Genomic DNA, 21815 nt, shown 5'->3' on the forward strand with positions numbered 1-21815 from the left:
GGAGCTTACTCAAATTAGGCAAACTATCCAAATACACAAAATTCAGTGAGGAAGAAAGCAACTCAACAGCATTAATGTGTAAAGAATTCTGGGAGACTGGCCATTCATTTTTGGCCACTTATGAATTTAGCTTTGAATACCTTAATTTAACAGATTGTAGTTTCCAAGAATGCCTAAAACAGGTAATGAAACAGTTATGCTTGCAAGTAGCAAGATCTGGACAATCTTCAAGTTTGAGCTAATAAGTGGCAAGTAGCGTGTACCAAGTGTTTTATAAGGTAATGGCTTTGAAAGAGTCAATGTTGAGTACTGAATTAATCTCCAACCAACCTGATGTTTTCAGGACTTGGTAGGGGAAAGGCATAGCATCTTTGGATCTTAGGCAGTGATTAGATTAGATTCCCTACAGTGTGGAAACAGGCCCTTCGGCCCAACAAGTCCACACCACCCCTTGGGACATCCCACCCAAACCCATCCCCCTATAAGCCACACACCCTTGAACACTACGGGCAATTTAGCATGGCCAATCCACCCGGCCTGCACATCTTTGGACTGTGGGAGGAAACCGGAGCACCCAGAGGAAACCTACGTAGACACAGGGAGAATGTGCAAACTCCACACAGTCACCCCAAGGCTGGAATCGAACCTGGGTCCCTAGCACTGTGAGGCTGCAGTGCTAACCACTGAGCCACCATTCCGCCCCAAGTGATGATCTATATTTAAATTCTCCTCATACTCTTTGTAACAATATCTAAATTATTTGTACCTGATTGTTAATATGCTATAAATAAAACTTTCTGAAGACAGGAGTTTCTTTTCATCATGGCTCACTGGTGGTTTTCCTCCACCACTATAGACTAGGTAAAGTCTTAGACCCAGTCATAAAAAAGAGGCTTGTAGCAACAATGTATGCCAACTACAAGCAAGTAGCAGTTTTCATTGCTGCAGATACAACACTAGGTAATAGCCATCTGCAACAAGAGGCAGTCTAAGATATTTACCTTGCTGTCCAACAGCATTACCATCACTGAATCCTATGCTATCAATATGTTGAGAGTCATTTTTGATTAGGATCTTCATTAATCTGGCCAATTAACGCTTTATGAAAGAATGGACCAGAGGCTAGGAATTTTGCGTCAATTAACTTGACTCTCCAAAGATTTTTCACTATTTACTCGAAAGTGAGTAATGTGGTGGAATTTGCTCTGAAACTAGGTGGAACTAGTCGAATGAGTATAGTTCAAATAACACGTAAGCAGATAACTTAAGTGACAATCAACCAGCTTAAATATTCACCAACTCACTGTGTTGCAGTGTGCTCCATTTACAATATGTGCTGTAGAAACTTACCAAGATTTTTTGGACAGGACGTGATAAACTCTCCACCTCAACTATCCTGAAGGAGGACAGCAGATGCGTGGGAACACAATTAGGGAGGATAGCAAATTATGTTCCAGGTCACACACCATCTTCATTTGTAATTATATTGCCACTATTCCTTTATGGCTTGCTGATATTCAACAAAGCAGTTCACTAACATATTCTCAAGGGCAATCAGAGATGGACAATAAATGTTGGCCCTGCCAGTGATGCCTACATCTTGTAAACAAATAAAAGAAAAGGTCATGGAGAATTTTGTATATTAAATTGCAAGATAAATTTATTTCAAAAAGATTTCTTAATAATTGCTTGCAAAGTAATCAATAAATTGAATGAAAAATATTGCAGTTGGATTTCTCCCAACAAATGCTGCATTTACTGGTCACTCAATTTGAAGAATCACTTAGAGTAGGTTTCCTGTGCGCATCCTATTAAAACATAGAAAGAAGAGACGGCAGAAAAACCAGTGATAAATGTCCTTATTGCCTCTAACAAAAATTCAATTGAATGAAAAAGACTTTTAATGTTCAGCCAAACAACAGCTAATCCATCATTTGTTCTACATGCTCTGCAGGAGATAGAGAGGAAGACTCAGTGAGACTACGTTCCAGCAAAATCCAAAACTGTATCCTTTTATATCCACATGAGTAATGATTATCTTTTCATGTCTTTCTATGAATAAGTGAATTGGTACAACAGTATTTTACTTCAGTAAACATTTATTACTACAAGGATGAGGTTTCTAAAATAAAGCTTTTTCCCCCATCAAGTATCCCTTTAACCAATTTACAAAATGCTCTGCCTTGTTAAACTGAAAGCTAGCACCTAATAAATTGTCAAAACACCTTAAAGAAAAATGATTGATGAATCCTAATGGCACATTTTCTGCTAGAGCTACAGGGAACCAACATAACCACACTGATGCAGGAAGGAAATTGCTTCTCAGATGCTCTGAGTGCTCTTTGTTACTTCAAGCCATTTTCTGTTGGAAGTAATGAGACAAACAATACATTCAATATTGTTGGAGTATTTGAATAACATGCAAATAATGGGGTAATGTTATCTGTCATAGAACATCAGGAATTTCTTGCCAACCCTGAAGTCCAGTATCACTCTGGTTGGGGTATAATGCTACTATTTCGGATAGACATATTTTGAAAGATATCAGCAGATATGCTGACACAGAACTTTGACAGTGAGGCAGAAGCTGTTGAGCTAATTTGGAGAGCAAGATCCAAAGGCCCAACACAATCAGAAGGAGGTGGTTTTTTTATACATTTTAAAAAAAAAGTACTTTGTGTCACTGTCCTTGTTTAGAATTGGCTTACGGCACCTGGGATCCCAGTGGAACTGCAACCAGAGAGTGTCCATTGAAAGTAGTTGCTGCTGTATCCATAGCCCATTCCCAGCTCATGAGCACACACACTCAGTGGGCACCGGCAAGTAGCTGGCTCGAGTTCCTTCCTCAGGCCAGTGGTGGCAGGCGTCATTCCCTCCTGCTCATTATTGTAGTACAATGAGATTCAAGTAAATTATGACACTATAATCGTACACCTGACTCTGACATCAGTAAGAGAGAAGACACCAATCTTGGATGAACATTTGGAGACAGTGATTATAAACATTACATCAGAAAGTTGTGTTTGAGAGTGTACTTTGTTGGGATGAGAGTAAAGGAATGCTACTTTAGAAGTAGAAGTATCTTATTCAGACACCAGCAAGTGTCCTCAGGGACAGTGTGTTGACAGACTTTGACATTCGAGAAATACTCCAGGCCAGTATCTCAACCAGAAGGCAACAGGTTTAGCTTAAAGCAGAAGTTAAACCAATTTCTGTCATTCTTCTGAGATAATGGGAACTGCAGATGCTGGAGAATCCGAGATAACAAAGTGTGAAGCTGGATGAACACAGCAGGCCAAGCAGCATCTCAGGAGCACAAAAGCTGACGTTTCGGGCCTAGACCCTTCACCTTCTCTCTGATGAAGGGTCTAGGCCCGAAACGTCAGCTTTTGTGCTCCTGAGATGCTGCTTGGCCTGCTGTATTCATCTAGCTTCACACTTGGTTATCTTCTGTCATTCTTCTGTTTGCTGCTCGCTATTACAATGTTGAAGGAAACAGAATCTGAGCCCAGGCAAATCAAGGAACCTACATTCACTCCATACCCAGGACCATGATTTTTGCCCCATTACAAGTTCAAACAGAAGCATCGATTGCTCCAACTAAACATGCTGTTATCATCTTACAGGCTGGGCACCTGATCTCTGAGCCTCCTACAGAGCAAACCAGCACCCAGAGACATAACAATAGCCATTCGGTTACGCATATGGAAAAGATAAAGTCATATAGTCTTACCAGACATAGGGAGATAACTGGTGGTGCTTTAACCTGAGGGTCACCAGGCCTCAGGTGAGGGGAGAGATGAGTCCTTTGTGGTAATCCCCCCAGTTTAGGAAATGAACCCATACAGTTGCCATCACTCTGTATCATAGATCAGCCATCCAACCAACTGAGCCAAACCAATCCTTTACTCTTTTCTGCAACTACATGGAAGTACGTAGGCTTTAATCTTCGGTTGGATTGTTTCAATAGCTGCTGGGACATTGACGCTGGTTTCTAGAGGCTCTTGGTGTTTCCATTTCCATTACAATCTATATAGCCAATCCCACACCTCTTGCCCCACAAGGGGATAACATCTGGTGGAGGCCAATGTTCCCTCTTAATTTTTTCTGTCAGTGTGTGGAACGCAAGTTGTTATATGCACTCATATCTAGGTAAAATGGAACGTGCATCACCAGTAGAAGCAAAAAAACATATAGTGTATTTGTAGAGATAACAAAGCATGCAGCTGGATGAACACAGCAGGCCAAGCAGCATCTTAGGAGCACAAAAGCTGACGTTTTGGGCCTAGACTTTGTTATCTCAGATTCTTCAGCATCTGCAGTTCCCATTATCTCTATAGTATATTTATAGTTTAGTTTTGAAAAGTTAGCAGAGATTCGGAATAAAGAATATTAAATCAGGGATGATTAACATAATTGAGGTGATAAATTTACATGCAATGAAATAAAGTAAAACTTGCCACAACATATTTTGCAATTGCTCTTTAGAAATGTACTTGCATCTATTCCCTTGGGATTTAAACAAAATTATTGACTTGCTTGCCATTGGAAATAAAACTTTTTTATTCGGACCGACAGATTGGTGCATGAAATAAAACTTTATGCTTTATTTATGGTTCTAATTACCAAGTTTTAATAATTTAGCAAATCCTAATAAGTTACATCTTTCTCATTACTCCAGCACTTTGATTTCCCAATTTGCCAATACTCCCACCTCACCTCACCTTACCAACAGACCCGCTCCTACTTGCCGCATTCCTCCCATTTGTTCTTTCTTTCTCCTCACCATTTCCATCCCTAAACCTCCCACTCACTGCTGTTTTGCCGTGCACAGCGTTGAGAGAGATACTTAGCAAGTAGGACGGCTGGGAAGCCAGAAAAGGAGGCGGGTAGGAGGGTTGTGAAGGAAGCAGTGAGATGAATACAAGTGGAAAGTGGGAGAGTTTGGGAGGGAAGTGATAAAGGGGCGACACAGCAGCAGGAGGGATGCAATGCGGTGGGAGAGGCAGCATGTGCGAGGGAAACTGAAAGAGGCAGAGGTAGTGTGTGGGATGGAAGTGATGAAAGAGGACCGATAGTAATTGGGAGAAAAGCAACAATAATGGCAAGGCAGAAGTGTTGGCAACTACGAGGGGTCAGACTGGGATTAAGAATAAGAGAGGCGTGGCTGACCTAATTACACGAGCAGTTAATACTCAAGTACCTAGAGACAGCTTAAGTGGAGTCTCTAAAACTTGCACAATTTGTACATGATTCCAGGAACGGAATATCTACCAGAGCCAGGGCCCACCTTTGTAGGGGAAAGAATTCTCAGTAACCTGAATAAAGATCTCAATTTCACAAAAGCTTTGCATCTAGGCCCAACGATTTCCATTTTTTAATGTATTTACACCCAGTGAGCTTAAAAAGTATTTCTAGGTTTTTCATCAATTATTCTTACTAGCAATAGATTAACAAATTACCTCATGAGATAATGTAAGCAGTCATGGAAACAAAGAAACAACGAGCAGGGATAGGCCATTTGGCCCTGCAAACCAGCTCCACCATTCAATAGGATCATGGCTGATCCTCGACCTCAATGCCACATTCCCACTTTCTCTCATATCCCCTCATGCCTTTAAAATCTAAAAGAATGTATCTCCCTTTTTATTGAATATATTTAGTGATTTAGCCACCATAACTTTTTGAAGTAGAGAATTTCTCAGATTGTTGACCCTTTGAGTGAAAAAAAATTCCTCATCTCAATTATTTACATGTTCAATTACCTAAAATTTGAAAATATTAAAATTAAGTATTAAATACAATAGAAGATATATCAGAGCTCTCTCTCGAACTATTGGCATATAAGTTCCTGCACCATTCAGCTGGTTGGAGAGATTAGCTATTAAATCCACAAGACGCACAATGCACCATTACCTGAGCTATCTGTTAAGTTGATATTGTTGTTTCAGTCCAATTGCCCAACATAAGCCACACTAGCAAAAACGTTTGAGAAATTTTAAGAAAAAGTTATATTTGAAACATGTTGAATTGGCACAACATTTTGTGTGGTTTATAAGTAGATTTTGTATGGCTTTATTAATAGATTTTGTAAAATTGTCACAATCGACTTTGAATGAATCACCATGGTGAATTTCCATTACTCCTGCTCTTTTACCTGGACAATCAACCCTCAATGTTCTGGTCTTACTCTCACTTTCAACAACAAACATGTGATGTAATCAAATTGGCCTATCAATAATTTCTTATGCATTTATGTATAGTTCCTCTTGAGACTCACACGACTGGCAATCCCTTGTGGAAGGTCCATCCTCAGCTGGTCAAGTCACCAAATGAGATCTTTTTGCAACTTCAGTTATTGACCAGACTACTCTGAAGCTTATGTGTATTCTCTTGAATCTCCAATGCTTGCAATGTGAGATACAGCACTCATATTATTGCCACCCTCTTCAGGCTGTCAGACACTAGCTGCATGTTTAACAACAACAACAAAAACAAAATTGCTGGAAAAGGTCAGCAGGTCTGGCAGCTCTGTGAAGACAAAAATAGAGTTAAAGTTAAAGAACTGGTAGCAAGTTTATTTACCTAGTTGCCTCTCATCAGGGATCATTGCCAGGCAGTTATATTTACCTTTCCCTTGTCCGTCTAGTGGATTTCTCCCATCTTGAGGAAGATTTGCAAGGTTCAGAAGAGCTCAATGTTTGACTATATAAAAAAAACTTCAGCATTCGAGCATTCCAAATAGCCTCAGTTCTTAGCTTGTCAGAACCAGTTGGAAAACAATTAGTTCTTGTAAATATCCATAGCAAAAAACACATCTCTTTAACCCCTGCCCAGCTAAGCAGTGATCACAAGGTTGTCCATTGCTCACTTGTGGGAAAGAGCAGTCTGCGACAACAAAGAACTACAAAAGCCACCACAAAACACAAAGAAAAGTTAGTACATGAATTACTACAATCGCAGCTTTCCCGGAGAAAAAAATCACTCCAAGAAAAACCAAAACTAAGAAAGAAGGTTAAATATAAATGTAAAAGTAAAGAATAGGTTGTTTTAAAATCTTACATTACTTGTTTGTCAGCCTTTGAGAAGCTTGTAAAGATTAAGTTCTTGATGTTGCTGAGCAAAAGAAATGCTGGTCTTGGATTGGCTGAGCGATTCCTGCCTGGGGCCCTAATCCTGTGGATAGCTATCACCTGCCTGATTGGCTCGTGAATCAGCTCTCCTTCCTCAAAGGTCACTATTGCAGGTTTATTGCCATTCTGTGAGTACCTTGTGAGACCCTCATCATCTCAAAAACTCTCCATTTAAACTCATTTTAGCCCTTTAAAACTGAATTACCCACAGAAACATGGGCTATAAATGCTTGGATTTGGCATTACACTTGAAATTACTCCACAGAGGCTGGTACCTCATTACAAATTCATCCTTTATTTCCACATGGCTCAGTGGTGCTTCATACAGAGTCAGCTACCAGTGTGACAGTAACATCGATATTCATATAAACCACAAGAATTGTTGATGCTATTTCATCGATATTCATCCTTTTTATATGTCAGCCAGGGCTCCCTGATTGGAGGAGGCTAACAGCCCCTACCAGGAAACTCATTTTCTATGTCGTCCAGCTGGCTGGCCTTGTTACAATTACCACAATATCCATTTGGAGCTGGGTTAGTCAAACAGCACCAGGTCAGCATTCAAAGGGTGTGGAGAGAAAGCAGGCGTAGCATACTTCAATTGCATGTTCGGCCATGATCATATCGAATGGTGGTGCAAGCTCGAAGGGCCAAATGGCCTACTCCTGCACCTATTTTCTATGTTTCTATAAATATATCAATGAAAACATTCATACAATTTCTTTAGGAAATTAAATTCTTAAACACACAGTCTGACTGCTTTGGTTCATGGAAGACCTTGGATTGCACTTTCTGAGGAGTGGCAACCACACATAGATTTCCAATTGTCCCTTCCTTTTTGTGAAAACAGGGAACTTCATGTTTCTGACTGGAGATTCTGATCAGGGATCATTCTGTAAAGGACAGCTGTACCCCCCTGAACTGGAAGCCAACTTACCTGGCTGCTGAGAAGGGAAAAAGGGTGCCAGCTGAGTATGTACAAGGCACAATGGATGCCAAATGGGAAGGTGAGATACAAAGTGGATAGTGTGCCAGGTTAAAAGGTGGCAAGGGGGCCAAGAAAGTGATTGCATGCTTATGGCTGACTGGATTGCAAAGGGGAATTTGGGATGGCTCGAGATGGAGATGTGGATATTGAGGTTGGCATGAGGGAAGGTGGTGGGTCTGGTAGCAAGGGAAGGGGGAAGCGTGCTTAGCAGTGAGGGAAAGGGGGTGGGTGAGTGCAGACCAGGGAAGGGGAGATCAAGCCCATTGGCTATGGAAGGGGTTTTGGGTCTGGTGGCAGGTGAAGGGCGGTTAGATGCAGAGCACAAGAAGGGGATGTCAGGTTCCATGGCCATATCAGGCCCAGGGCTGGGAGTGGGGGTATAAGTGATCCTGCTGAAGTGTAGCTGAGGGTGAGGTACATACACGATCTATTGAATAGCTACATAGATGTTAGGCTATGTACTTAATAGTCTAAGGTCGGTAGAGTTGTGGATAGTGACGAAGGATGCTGTAGGTTGCAGACAGACATAGATAAGCTGCAGAGCTGGGCTGAGAGGTGGCAAATGGAGTTTAATGCAGACAAGTGTGAGGTGATGCACTTTGGTAGGAGTAACCAGAAGGCAAAGTACAGGGCTAATGGTAAGATTCTTAGTAGTGTAGATGAGCAGAGAGATCTCAGTGTCCATGTACACAGATCCTTGAAAGTTGCCACCCAGGTTGACAGGGCTGTTAAGAAGGCACAGTGTTTTAGCTTTTATTAATAGAGGGATCGAGTTCTGGAACAAGGAGGTTATGGTGAAGCTGTACAAAACTCTGGTGCGGCCGCACTTGGAGTATTGCGTACAGTTCTGGTTACCGCATTATAAGAAGGATGTGGAAGCTTTGGAAAGGGTGCAGAGGAGATTTAGTAGGATGTTGCCTGGTATGGAGGGAAGGTCTTACGAGAAAAGGCTGAGGGACTTGAGGCTGTTTTCATTAGAGAGAAGAAGGTTGAGAGGTGACTTAATAGAAACATATAAAATAATCAGAGGTTTAGATAGGGTGGATAGGGAGAGCCTTTTTCCTAGGATGGTGACGGCAAGCACGAGGGAGCATAGCTTTAAATTGAGGGGTGAAAGATATAGGACAGATGTCAGAGGTAGTTTCTTTACTCAGAGAGTAGTCGGGGAATGGAACGCTTTGCCTGCAACGGTAGTAGATTCGCCAAATTTAGGTACCTTTAAGTCGTTATTGGATAAGCATATGGACGTACATGGAATAGTGTAGGTTAGATGGGCTTGAGATCGGTATGACAGGTCGGCACAACATCGAGGGCCAAAGGGCCTGTACTGTGCTGTAATGTTCTATGTTCTATGTCTAATTGTTCCTGCTTAACATCTCTAATTTAGATGCTGACTTTCATGGTGTTCCACATATAGAGGAACTGTCCAACGGAACATTCTACCAAGCAATTCCTTTGGATTTTGCTATGACAGGGATTCTGTAGGGTGCCCACCTACACTGGAATAATGATTGTTTGGCTAGTGGAAAATACAGTCCACATGGTCAACAATATGCAAATAAGTTTCAGGGAAACGAATAAAAATCACTTTCAGAAACTATGCAATTTGGAGGATAATTAGGTTCCATAGATCACTAACTGATCACCAAAAAGATGTGACTGGTCTATGTTTTCATTCATAAATGTTCATGAATGACATTGCACAAAAAAAAGATGTTCAGCAGGTTTTTGCCTTGGCATTGACATATTTTTTAAAAATAATTCTTTTGTGGGGTATAGCATCACTGACTTGGCCAAAATTTATTATCCATCCTCAACTGCTTTTAGTGGTCAGCTGCCTTCTTGAACTGTTGCTGTCTTTGTGATGTGGGTGCACCCATTGTGGTTTTGGGAATGTGTTTCACAGTTTTGATCCAGTCACAGTGAAGCAGTCAGGATGATCTGTGACTTAAAGGTGAACCCTGTGTTCAAATCAGAATATTAAAATGTTCTGGTTTTCAAGTTTTCCCATATATTCAAATAATAGCAGTAACCTTTGGAGGGAAACATGCTGATAACACATGAGAACACCCATCGTGCAGTTGAGAATAAAACTTATAAGAATGATTTGCAGATGCATTACTGTTACTTGGCATTTCTATTCTACTGGACACTGCAGTTGTTCAGTTTTTAGCTTGTCCTTTAAGTAAAGTTACTTCCATCTGTTCCTTGGGGTTTTATCTGATGCTTTATAAAGAGCTAGTCTTTCAAAATCTGTGCCTGTATTATTTAAATAGTTGTTGTCACATAGTTTTATATGGCTTGGTTTAATGACTAGAATGAAATAGTGCAGATAGGGTTTTGCAGATGAACCATTCAGCTATAAATAGACTTCATAGTCACAGCAAATTAATCATTGATACTATAAATTTAAAATATCTGGTGCTCATTGGCTGCTTAATTCACCAACAAATGCTTTTTAAACTCTCAGCCAAAACCAAGAAAAGTGCCACTTGTCACTACTTTTTGGGGCATAGGCTGTAATTTTCAGAATAAAAGGCAAATGTTAACAACACAGTTTTATCCAAAATTTTTCCAGGATGGAGTAAGGTCTATGTTGAACACACACTAATACAATTGAATAAAATAAAACCCAAAAAATATTGATTCTGGAAATCAATACAGAATAAATCTGCAGAAAAATAAGCAAAACCTGCATTTATATACAAGTACCTTTCATAATGTCACAAAATTACGAAGGCCTTTGCAGCCGGTTAAGTGTTTTGAAGTGTAATCGCTATGGTAATGTAGAAAAGATGTTTTGTTCCGATATCAGATCGCTGAGAATCTAAATTGGCCTACCTGCACTGTCAAATCCAGGTTATCAAACTGAAGCAAATTGATCCAAGTAGACTCTGTTGCATCGTCCTGCCAGAGAGAGTTCACTAGTTGGTATCAAATACGCAAATTTAGGTTCAGCCTTTGTTAGACAAAATTTAAGGAAGAGTTCCCCAGGAGGGAAATACTGTACTCAGCATAAATCACTCTCACCTTCCTGAGTACAGTAGAGAGACATAGCATATCACATCTAAAGATGAATCAATAAATTGAATGTTTTGAATGAATTGAGTCCAGAATGGAAACCTGTAATACATGGCAATTAGGCTCCATAGATCACTAATTGTTCACCAAACAGATGTGACTGGTCTATGTTTTCATTCACAAGCATTCGTGAATGGCATTGCAAGCAAAACAAATGTTCAGCATGTTTATGCCTTGGCATTAAGGAATTCTTTTGTGGGATAAAGCATCATTGACTTGGCCAGAATTTATTACATTTATTACATGTAGTACGTGGCACAGGATTAACCAGTCCTGAGGTTTTGCTATTAAAAAAAAACTGCTTTTACCTTTTCTCTACTATAACTATACGTCACTAATATTGTAGTACCAATGAAAACATTCCAGGCACTTCACAGGAGCATTATCGAATAGAATTGGACAGTAAGCCACAAGAGAAATACTTAGGGATGTAGACTAAAACTTTGGTCAAAGAGGTAAGCCTTAAGGAATGTCTTAAATGAGGAAAGCAAAATACAGAGATACAGAAATTCAATGGAAAGATGCCAGAACTTAGGACTGTTATGAGACAGGGTTAGCAAGCCAAACCATATCAGCCTCACTGTCACTGGATTTGCAACACAGTGGAATTAAAACATTCAATGACCTTAAAATTGTTCACTTGCTCTCAACAGGACTCCACAAATAACAGATCTTGGACACCCAGGTTTATAACTTAAATAAAAAATTTAACAATGTACTATTAAGAATGTAAATTTAGCAGAATATAGATAAATTACAAGGCAATCTAAATGAAACTATGATTGAAGAGTCATAGAGACGTAAAGCACATAAACAGACACTTCGATCCAACTGACCCATGCCAACCAGATATCCTAAATAAATCTGCTCCCATTTGCCAGCATTTGGCCCGAAGCCCAATCTTCTTATATTGTAAACTCCACTCACACACTGACAGATAGGCAGACACAGTTAAAGGGATAAATTAAAAATAAACAAAGTAAAAGAATCATTATTTCTCAATTTAATGCCCATGGAAATGGCTTCATGAAATTCTTGGATGTTGGGTTATATTACAGACACTCTATATCTCTCTTGAGTTCCAAGCTTCTGCAGAGCTTCGGAGACTTTTACCTATTCCTTACAGACTGGGATTCCTTTTTCAGAACTTTAAACAATTCAATAACTGGAGAATACTTAGGCAGGGAGCAAAATGCAACAGTGTCTCTAGAGCTCGCAAAAATCACACTACCTGTCAAAACACAACCAGAACTGTGATAACACCGTGTGGAGCTGAAGGGACACAGCAGGCCAGGCAGCATCAGAAGAGCAGGAAAGCTCACTCTCAGAACTGTTACTGTTTTTCAGTTTCCAATCAACATTCTCTGTGGTTAGCTGGTTAACACCGGCCCTCCCTTGGTTAGCCAATTCAACATCCACCCAGCTGCCAACAAAGAGCATAGATATACTCTGTGCTGATTCATTTACATAGGATAACAATTAAGTTGCATTTTCTCTCAGGTCAGTTCCCAACAGCAAACATCTGTCTTTGTTGTTTTCCCCTTTAAATAAGCAGTTGTTCAAAGGTCAACATTTAACCTCAATTCAGAGTTCCAAACCAAACAAAAGAAAAATAAGAGAAAAACAGGGTTGGTGTCTATAGATGAGTGATAGTGGGAACTGCAGATGCGGGAGAATCCAAGATAATAAAATGTGAAGCTGGATGAACACAGCGGGCCAAGCAGCATCTCAGGAGCACAAAAGCTGACGTTTCGGCCCTAGACCCTTCATCAGAGAGCTCTCTGATGAAGGGTCTAGGCCAGAAATGTCAGCTTTTGTGCTCTTGAGATGCTGCTTGGCCTGCTGTGTTCATCCAGCTTCACACTTTATTATCTAAGTGTCTATAGAGCCTTGATTGTTGGAGGTATAGTTACTGATAATCTGGAATGATGACAATCAGGGATGTTCAAAAGATTAGAATTCGGAAAGCACTGACATCTCAGTGTTAATTAGATAGGGATTTGAATGGATGCAGATTTCTAAGTTAAGCCATTGTTTAATCAAGGGTTAGATCAGACAGCCTAAAAGTAATGGGTCAACAAAATTTAGAATGCGTTCAGCCATGGACAGCAGTGTTTTGGGAGTTTGCAAGTTCATGGGGGGGTGCAGGTGTCTTTAGGTGTTGACTAGTCTGGAGACAATAATGATATGGATGAATGTCTCAGTGGCAGATGAGATGAGACAGGGGAACATCACATAATCTACTGACAGTGGAAATCTTAGTTGGAGGTGGATTCTTAGTCATGGCATAATTTTATGATGGGAAGCTCATCTAGGGATCAAGTTTGAGGATTTTGAGGTTTCTCCCTTAAGCTTCCCAAAGTCATTTGATCTTCTAAAGGCATCCACCATGTTTTGTTTATTGCTAAGCAAGTAAACAGCATGCAGTATATTCCCAGGTTTATCTGCAAAGATAGAGTTAACTAAATTTTGTGGCAAAATTACTCTTTTGAAACTGACAGCAACTTCTGAAGTTTGCACATCTGCAGTTCAATGTGGCAATCCTGTGCGGTCAGTGATTCTGTGCCCTTCTTTAGATTATGTTGTTGAAGCCCTCTATAGACTGCAATCAATTAGAAATCAAATAACTGACAAGAACTTGCCATTTAACATTAGAATACTAATGTCAAAAATGATCTGTTATTAATCAAGTGTGACTGGATTTTTTAAAAAATGGTGTACCTTATCGAAATCACTTCTGAAGAAGAATGCCTCTCGCCCTAGCAAACTAATTTTATATTAACTTAATGATGAATGTTCCCATTCTGATAAAATTTCACAATTTTCTGAAACAATTTCTTGAAGTTTGAAGATTTCTCATAAGTTCAAATGTTCTGATCTTTTCTTTCACATACGAATATTTAATAACAAATGAAGTAAATGAGGGCATTTTACTTCCTTGTTTTCTGTCAGTTAGTACATGAACTTGCATCACAAATTGCCCCAAAGTCAGTCTGGAATTTAGCATTTCTTTAACAAAATTGTTTTTTAAAAAATATTACTCTATTTGGCTATTTGATGATTTTATTTGGTAAATTTCGTAAATCTGTTTAGAATATGTAATCGCAAAAATAAAATTTGAGGAGTTAAGATTCAATGTCAATATCAATCTACCTACTAGATTCTAAAGTTTTGTTAGCCAGTTAGTTTGGGCTATAGTGTTAGTTCCATAATGAGTATTAACTCACCAAAAATGCATTAAATATTGACCATTAAGTAGCACAACTCAATAGCACCTGGACACAAAACATTTGTTCACACCAGTATTTTTAAAAATAAGAGTATACATTTATTTTTCAGAACCAAATCAGTTAACAAGTAACCAAATAACCAAAGGGTGAATGCTCAGACAAATGCTTAACCTTCTCATACTAAATTCCTCTCTTAGCTATTATAAACGAAGTTTATTTTAAGTGAGTAAAGGTCTCTTGGAGAATAATGGAGAAAGGAGTATAATAGAAATACAGTAAAATGTTCATTTGTGATCATTGCTCTCAGTAATTTCAAGCTAATGTCCTGTGCACACATATCCTAATGTAATGCCTTCACAGGAATTTATATGGCTTATATTATCACTGACTGTTGTGTGTTCATGCTAAGCCTTCACAGTTAAGTCACTATACAAAGTCCTTTGGTGGGTTAGTGTAAGGAGTCTTCTGATGAGAATAATTGTTTAAATGGAGTTTCCAAATAGCTCCAGATTGCATCATTACATTGCAACTTCGCTAGCAACTGAAACGTTAATATATAACTAACATTTTCCTTCATTTAAATACCGATTAGCAACGCTTGTCCTTTATAAATATTCCTGTTCTCCTTTATTTGGCCTAAAAGTTTTATTAAGCATTACAATAGACTGAATTATGACATATGGCTTCATAAGTATATATTCGAACCAACCCAATACAAGTTATGCATACATTTCCACCAAATTGAATATTTAGCATAATGTTCCAGCTCATAATGACAAATGTGAATCACAACTCAATGTAAACATTACTATGACATTTTAATTAAAATATTAGCATGTCAGGGCACTCAGAATGATATATCTCGTTATCTCTAATTATTACATTTTAAAATATCAATTAAAACCATGAGGTAATAAATGTATAAATGTTATAAACGCTGCAAAATTTTCAATCTGTGGGGACTGATATACAAATGTATCCCTGAGCTCTTTTCCCATCCAACTCAAACTAGCAGCTTGATGTCTTCCAGTGACACCACACTGGATGATGAAACTGCTCATAGACTCAAAGAAACAAGCTGAATTACAAGCTGACTTACCCAGAAGCATTGGGAACAGCGAAAAGTTTTCTCCAAACAATGATCCAAATTTACCTGCCTGTAGTTCTTCCAGAAATTCTGTACTGCCATGAGACAAATTACCAGAATCATATCAAGAAACATGATGTATTCTACCTTTGCCACTTAAGATCTTTCCACAACATCAAGTGGATGACAAAATATCAAACACCAAATTCTTGCAAGGTGCCACATTTCTAATATTGAGACCATGCTCATCAGTGTTCAGCTTAGCTGGGTCGATCAAATGGACGATTCCACCTGACAAAAGACAACAAACAGCAGACATCTGAGCACAGGTATCTGCACCACAGAATGTCCCCAACTCATATCCAAAGATATCCTGAAAGCCAATCGTTGAGCCTGTCAGTTGGACTCATCAGCATCTCTGCTGCATCTTCACAAAATAGTTACTAAATGGCAATTTTGGGAAGATTAGTGGAGGGTTTATCTTACTTCATTAAGTATGTACCACACCTCCACGATCTCACCAGCAAAGGAGATGCTTGTTCCCTTCCAGGACGAAGCAGGTTTCTCATCACTGACATCATGTTTAAAGCTCAGCTGTGCATCAGGTCAAATGTTGCAAAACACAAGTTGAACTTCACCGTTTAGGTGTATGAGGAGGTGCAGAGCCAGAGGAGATTACCAGACTCTGTCAGCCTGGTCTGAAATTGCCACCCAGGTCAGTAAGGCCTCCATGGGTGGGAGAAATGGCTAACATTGCAGGTTAATTCCCTTCTGTGTTCCACAAGAGGAAGTGCCATCATCTTTACTCTGCTCTTTCACTCTGTCCAGCTCTGCTCGTGTTTCCAGCTCCCAACAAGGCTCACACTCTACAATTCTCACTTTTTCATGCAGTACCTTCCTTCAATCCCCCTCTCCCACCCTATTCCCCCAGACTACTCGCCATTTCTGCCCACTGTGTGTCCACCTGCGGTACCTTACCACCTTATCCCCACCTGCTCCAACCCTAATTGCTGTGAACAACACTTTACTCTTACTCAATTCCTCCATTTGTCTTCTAGTAGGAGAAAATAGATTAGAATAGTATAGAGAGTGCCAAGATGGGTGGTCATGTGCCCAACATTCATCTGCTTAACCCCTATGAGGAGAGAATCCTTGCTTCAGTGTGATAGGACAGTGACAATGCATATGTGAGGTGATGCACTTAGGGAGAGCTAAGGAGAAAAGGGGTTATAAGTGGCAGGACCCCAGAAAGTACTGGATGTTAGAAGGATATTTGTGTGCACATTCACAGATACCTGAAAGTAGCTGAGCAGATAGATAAGGTAGTTAAGCAGGCATGTGGAATACTTGGGATAACAAGATGTAGAGCTGGAAGAACACAGCAGGCCAAGCAGCATCACAGGAGCAGGAAAGCTGATGTTTTGGGCCTGGACCCTTCTTCAGAAAAAAAAGCCTCGATATTTGCCTTTATTTCCTCGAGATATAGAACACACGAGCAAGTTCGCAAAGCTAGAACTGAATTAAATGCTGGTTAGGCCATGGCTGGATAAATACCTGTCACCACATTACAAAACTAAAGATTTTAGCAAATAGACTTTCATAAACGGGTATACGGATTTCATGTTATTTATTTTAGAACATCTCTCGACTTACTTTCTGTTTACTAACGTGCAGTGCATTGAAAAAAAATTTCAAAACCATTTAGGTCACAAATATTTGTTACAATGATTTAATAAAATAACCTCTGAGAAATCAACACTAATTTTCATTAAACCCATCTCATTCTAACATTATTAATATCCTCTTTAATTTGTATTTTGAGAAACACATATTGATGCCATTACAAAGCCAATAGAATTATGAGTTTTAATCCTATGCTTACTAATGAAGCAATTTTGTTTCATGCCAGTGTTATTAATGGTCCACAGAATGCTCTAAAGATAGATTCTAATTCTCAGACAAGTCCCATTGTCATTGAAATTCTCTCTAACATGTAATAGCGTTTCAGCAGGAAAAATGAAAACTGTTCTTTGTTGTTAACTGAGAAATATAGATTTGTACAGCCATAGAGTCATAGAGTCATACACCATGGAAACAGACCCTTTGGTCCAACCAGTTTATGCTGAACATAATCCCAAACTAAGCTATCCCACCTGCCTGTTCCAGGCCCATATCCCTCCAAACCTTTTCTATTCTTGTACTCATCCAAATGTCTTTTGAACTTTGTAATTGTACCCACATCCACCACTTCCTCAGGAAGTTTATTCTACACGTAAACCACACTCTGCATAAAATATTTGCCCCTCATGTCTTTTTTAAATCTTTCTCCTCTCACCTTAAAAATGTGCCCCTCGTCTTGAAATACCCCATCATTGTGAAAGGAAAACTATCATTAACTTCTACCAGGTTGCCTTTCAACCCCCTTCGCTCCACTGAAAAAAGTCTAAGCCTATCCAGCCTCTCTTTGTAACTCAAAACTTCCATACCCAGCAATGTCATGGTAAATCTCTTCTGAAACCTCTTCAGTTTAGTAATATCCTTCCTATAACTGGGTTATCAGAACAGTACAGCCTCAAAATGAAATTCTAACTCCCATACTCAATGGACTGAACAATGAAAGAAAGCATGCGAAACGTCATTTTAATCCCCCTGTGTAAATGTGACGCAATCTTCAAAGAATTATGCACCTGAACCCTGCGGTCCCTCTGTTCTGCGACACTACCGAAGGCCCTACTATTAACTGTATAAGCTCTACCCTTGTTTCTGTACTAAAATGCAATACCTCACAATTATCCAGACTAAACTCCAGTTAGCATTTTTTCATCCCATTGACTTATTTGATCAAGATCCCTTTATGAGTGTAGAAAACCTTCTTTACTGTCTACAATGCCACGAATTTTGGTATCATCTGCTAACTTACTAACTATGCCTTCTATAGCGTCATCGAAATAATTTTTGTAAATGACAAACAAAAGGCAACCCAGAACTGATCCTGGTGGAACACTACTGGACATTGACCTCCAACCTGAAAAACAACCCTCTGCCACTACTCCCGGTCTCCTACTTTTAAGCCAATTATGTAATTGGGAAGCTCGCCCTGAATATCATATGATCTAACTTTACAAATTAGTCTACCATGCAGAACCTCATTGAAGGCTTTCCTAAAATCCGAGAGAAATTGTATTCTAAAATTAGAAAATATTTATGGCTTTAATAAAAAAAAGTCTCATTCTTAGTCAAAATAAATTGCTTTATGTTTAAATTGAATTAAGGTTATGACAAATGAAATGACTTAAATGAAAGTCCCAATAACTTAATTAACTTTTCCCCTAAAGTAGGCAATGTTTTTCTAAGTCTTTGTAATGTTTGTTGCTGCAATAACTGAAACATGGGATTTTACAAGGCATTTGCATTTGGCTTTGTGTCGAGCAAGAAGCAGCTTCAGAAAATCCAAAATTGATTGCAATAGATGATGCATTTGAAAACCTAATCTGAGGTATTAGTAACAAGTCTCTTTTTCAAGATAACAATATTAAATGATTTCATTCACAGAAAGCAACTCAACAATCTAACCAATGATTTAGAAAGTTAACTATTACAAGTTTCGGTGACAGGGATATTACAAACATGATGTATATTGATAAAATACATGTGAAGGGCATTAGTGTAATTGTTTTTAATAAATAGACAATCTTAATATTTAATGTGGGATTAGTCAATTAAATATGTTTAAAAATATGCTACGGACAAGTAAAAATTAATTTGACTCAATTAGATTTATGACCCAGCTTATCAGCAAAAATACCGATTTTAAAATAGAGTAGAAATAAATTTCACATGAACATGATGTATGTTTCTTTGTTAATATTCAAAATATCCAATTTCAAGGCTACTTGATTTCATGTACCATCAATTAAGAGACAATAAAGTGATGGTCCATTTGAAGAAACATTAATTAGATTTTATGATCAGGAATTCAATGTCATACCAAGCTAACATTTCCTTCTAGTGTCAGTTTGTTGGTTTGAACAATGCAAAGGACACTTGTACATTTGATAACAATATTATCCAACTTCTTGGAAACAAAACAGCAAACATTATTAAGAAGTGGGAAGTTCTTGGTGACTGTTGACTCTGAGCCAGGAAAGCTTTGGGCTTCTACTCCAGTGCTTGGAGATGGCCATAGAGGAGGCTACCAAGTTTCTTTTTATCAAACTACAAAATTTTCCAATACTCCATGATATTCTCTAAGAGAAGCGGCATTTGGAGGTGAGCCAACAGCCAAATCGCTAAATATACAACTACGATACTAAGAAGCACTTCAACAATTTTTTACACTTTTTTTCCAACTTTTCTAACAGAACCTTGTAGTCTTTACCTTATCTGTTTAACTGTCTTACCCAATGTGGGGAAGGGCACAAGTGGCATTCTCTGCAGCTGACCACATTGATGTGGGTTCTGCCTCCAACATGGTATATTAATTGATGTGGCAATGTTTGTGTTACTTCTCATAACAAGAAGCTTGGTGTTGGATGACATGATGTTGAAGGTCAGAAAAATTGCAGCCTGCATTGAAGGTGACAAAAGAGCAATTTGAAAGATTTTGAAGGCAGAATCCAATGGAAATAGGTTGAAAATATTAAACCATTAAAAGACCAAGACATTCATATTTTAAATGGCAGTTTCAGTGGTGAGATTTATTGAGGTCACAGCAGTAGAAGAGGGCTTGCATTGTGCTTTGAGCTTTGAAAAGAACAACAACTCCCCACAAAGAAGCAGGTTAATACTATTCGGGCTGCAGAAAGCAGTAAGACCTTCTAAAAGGTGGGAAACCACTATTTTGATCACGAAAAGGTGAGAAAATTGCCATTAAACAGTAATGCAACATTACAAGCTTCAATGCCATCAGCACTTATCTACTTCAGAATCATTAGCTATTTCGAGAAAATACAACACACAACAATGAAATGCAGCAAATCTAAAACAGCCTGACCTACAGCGATCTCCGGCTTTTGTTGTATTCACATCTAAAATAGCGTTAAAGTAATGAGAATAAATGACCAGAGCTTTACAAAAATAGTAAAGATACTGGATTGTTTCAGAACTAAATACTCAATCTCATGATGAATATAGGAAGACTCAAGCTTTTGGAGTCTCGCTCCTTCTTCAGGTGTCAGTGAGAGAGGTGGAATCAGACATAGGATTTATAAGCAAAAGATCAAAGGGATATAGAACTGATGCGAATGTTTTGAACAAGCCTACGATGGCTGTTAAATATCAGTTAGAAAGGATTCATATGCAAATTCTTTCAAGTTACTGCCCTGAGATAACTAAAGCTTTTGTCAATTGCCTCAATATACCAGAGGTGACATCCCAAGTCAGACCATACATTTTAGGTGTGAGGCCATGTTTACAATCTGGTGTGTATCAACTTGGGGTCAGACTGGTTTTATTTCCAGAATAGGAATTTATAAAATGCTGCATTGTCTCCAAATTGTGTGCTTTTTGAAGAAAATAGAAAGAATCTCCAATTACAAATCAGCAAATGCAAATTCACCCCACAGAATTATATGTGTGTGCGTGCGCATGTGTGTGTGTGTGTGTGTGTGTGTGTGTGTGAGAGAGAGAAAGAGTGTGTGTGTGTGTGTGTGTGTGAATGCGCTTGAGAGACTCTCTATGTATGTGTGTGTGAGAGTGTATTAAGTGATGTGGTCACCTGTAGTGCAATGTGAACCCAAGATCCCGGTTGAGCCTGTTCTCATTGGGACCAAAGTTAGCTATCAGCCTCTGCTTGGTGACTGTACATATCCCAAGGTTTGCTTTGAAGCATGTTTACCAGAAGATCTGAGGCCAAATTGAGACCAAACAAAATCCTTGAATGGGCATGATTTAACATGATCTGGGGAATTTGTAGCTAATTTAATTAATGACTTCTACCAATTACTGGTGACCTGTGGCTGTGGAGCTTTGAAATCAGAATTCACAAAAGACAGAATTGTTAAAGTTAGATTTATTACAATCCAAAGATGGCTGCTCATTTTAGACTTTTACCACTGGCACCAGTTTTGAGCACAACACCTCAGAAAGGATGTGAAGGTTCTAGGAGGAGTTAAAAATAGATTTACAAAAGCAGCTTCAGGGATGAGGAATTTCAGCTATGTGCTTTTGTTGGAGAAGCTGGAAATGTTCCCCAAGGAGAACTGCTGTAGTTGCCTATGGCTGAATATGACAAAATGGCTATTGGAGATAACAAGATGTGGAGCTGGATGAACACAGTAGGCCAAGCAGAATCTTAG

Source organism: Stegostoma tigrinum, chromosome 16 (genome assembly GCF_030684315.1).
Source record: "Stegostoma tigrinum isolate sSteTig4 chromosome 16, sSteTig4.hap1, whole genome shotgun sequence".
Taxonomy (NCBI): Eukaryota; Metazoa; Chordata; class Chondrichthyes; order Orectolobiformes; family Stegostomatidae; genus Stegostoma; species Stegostoma tigrinum.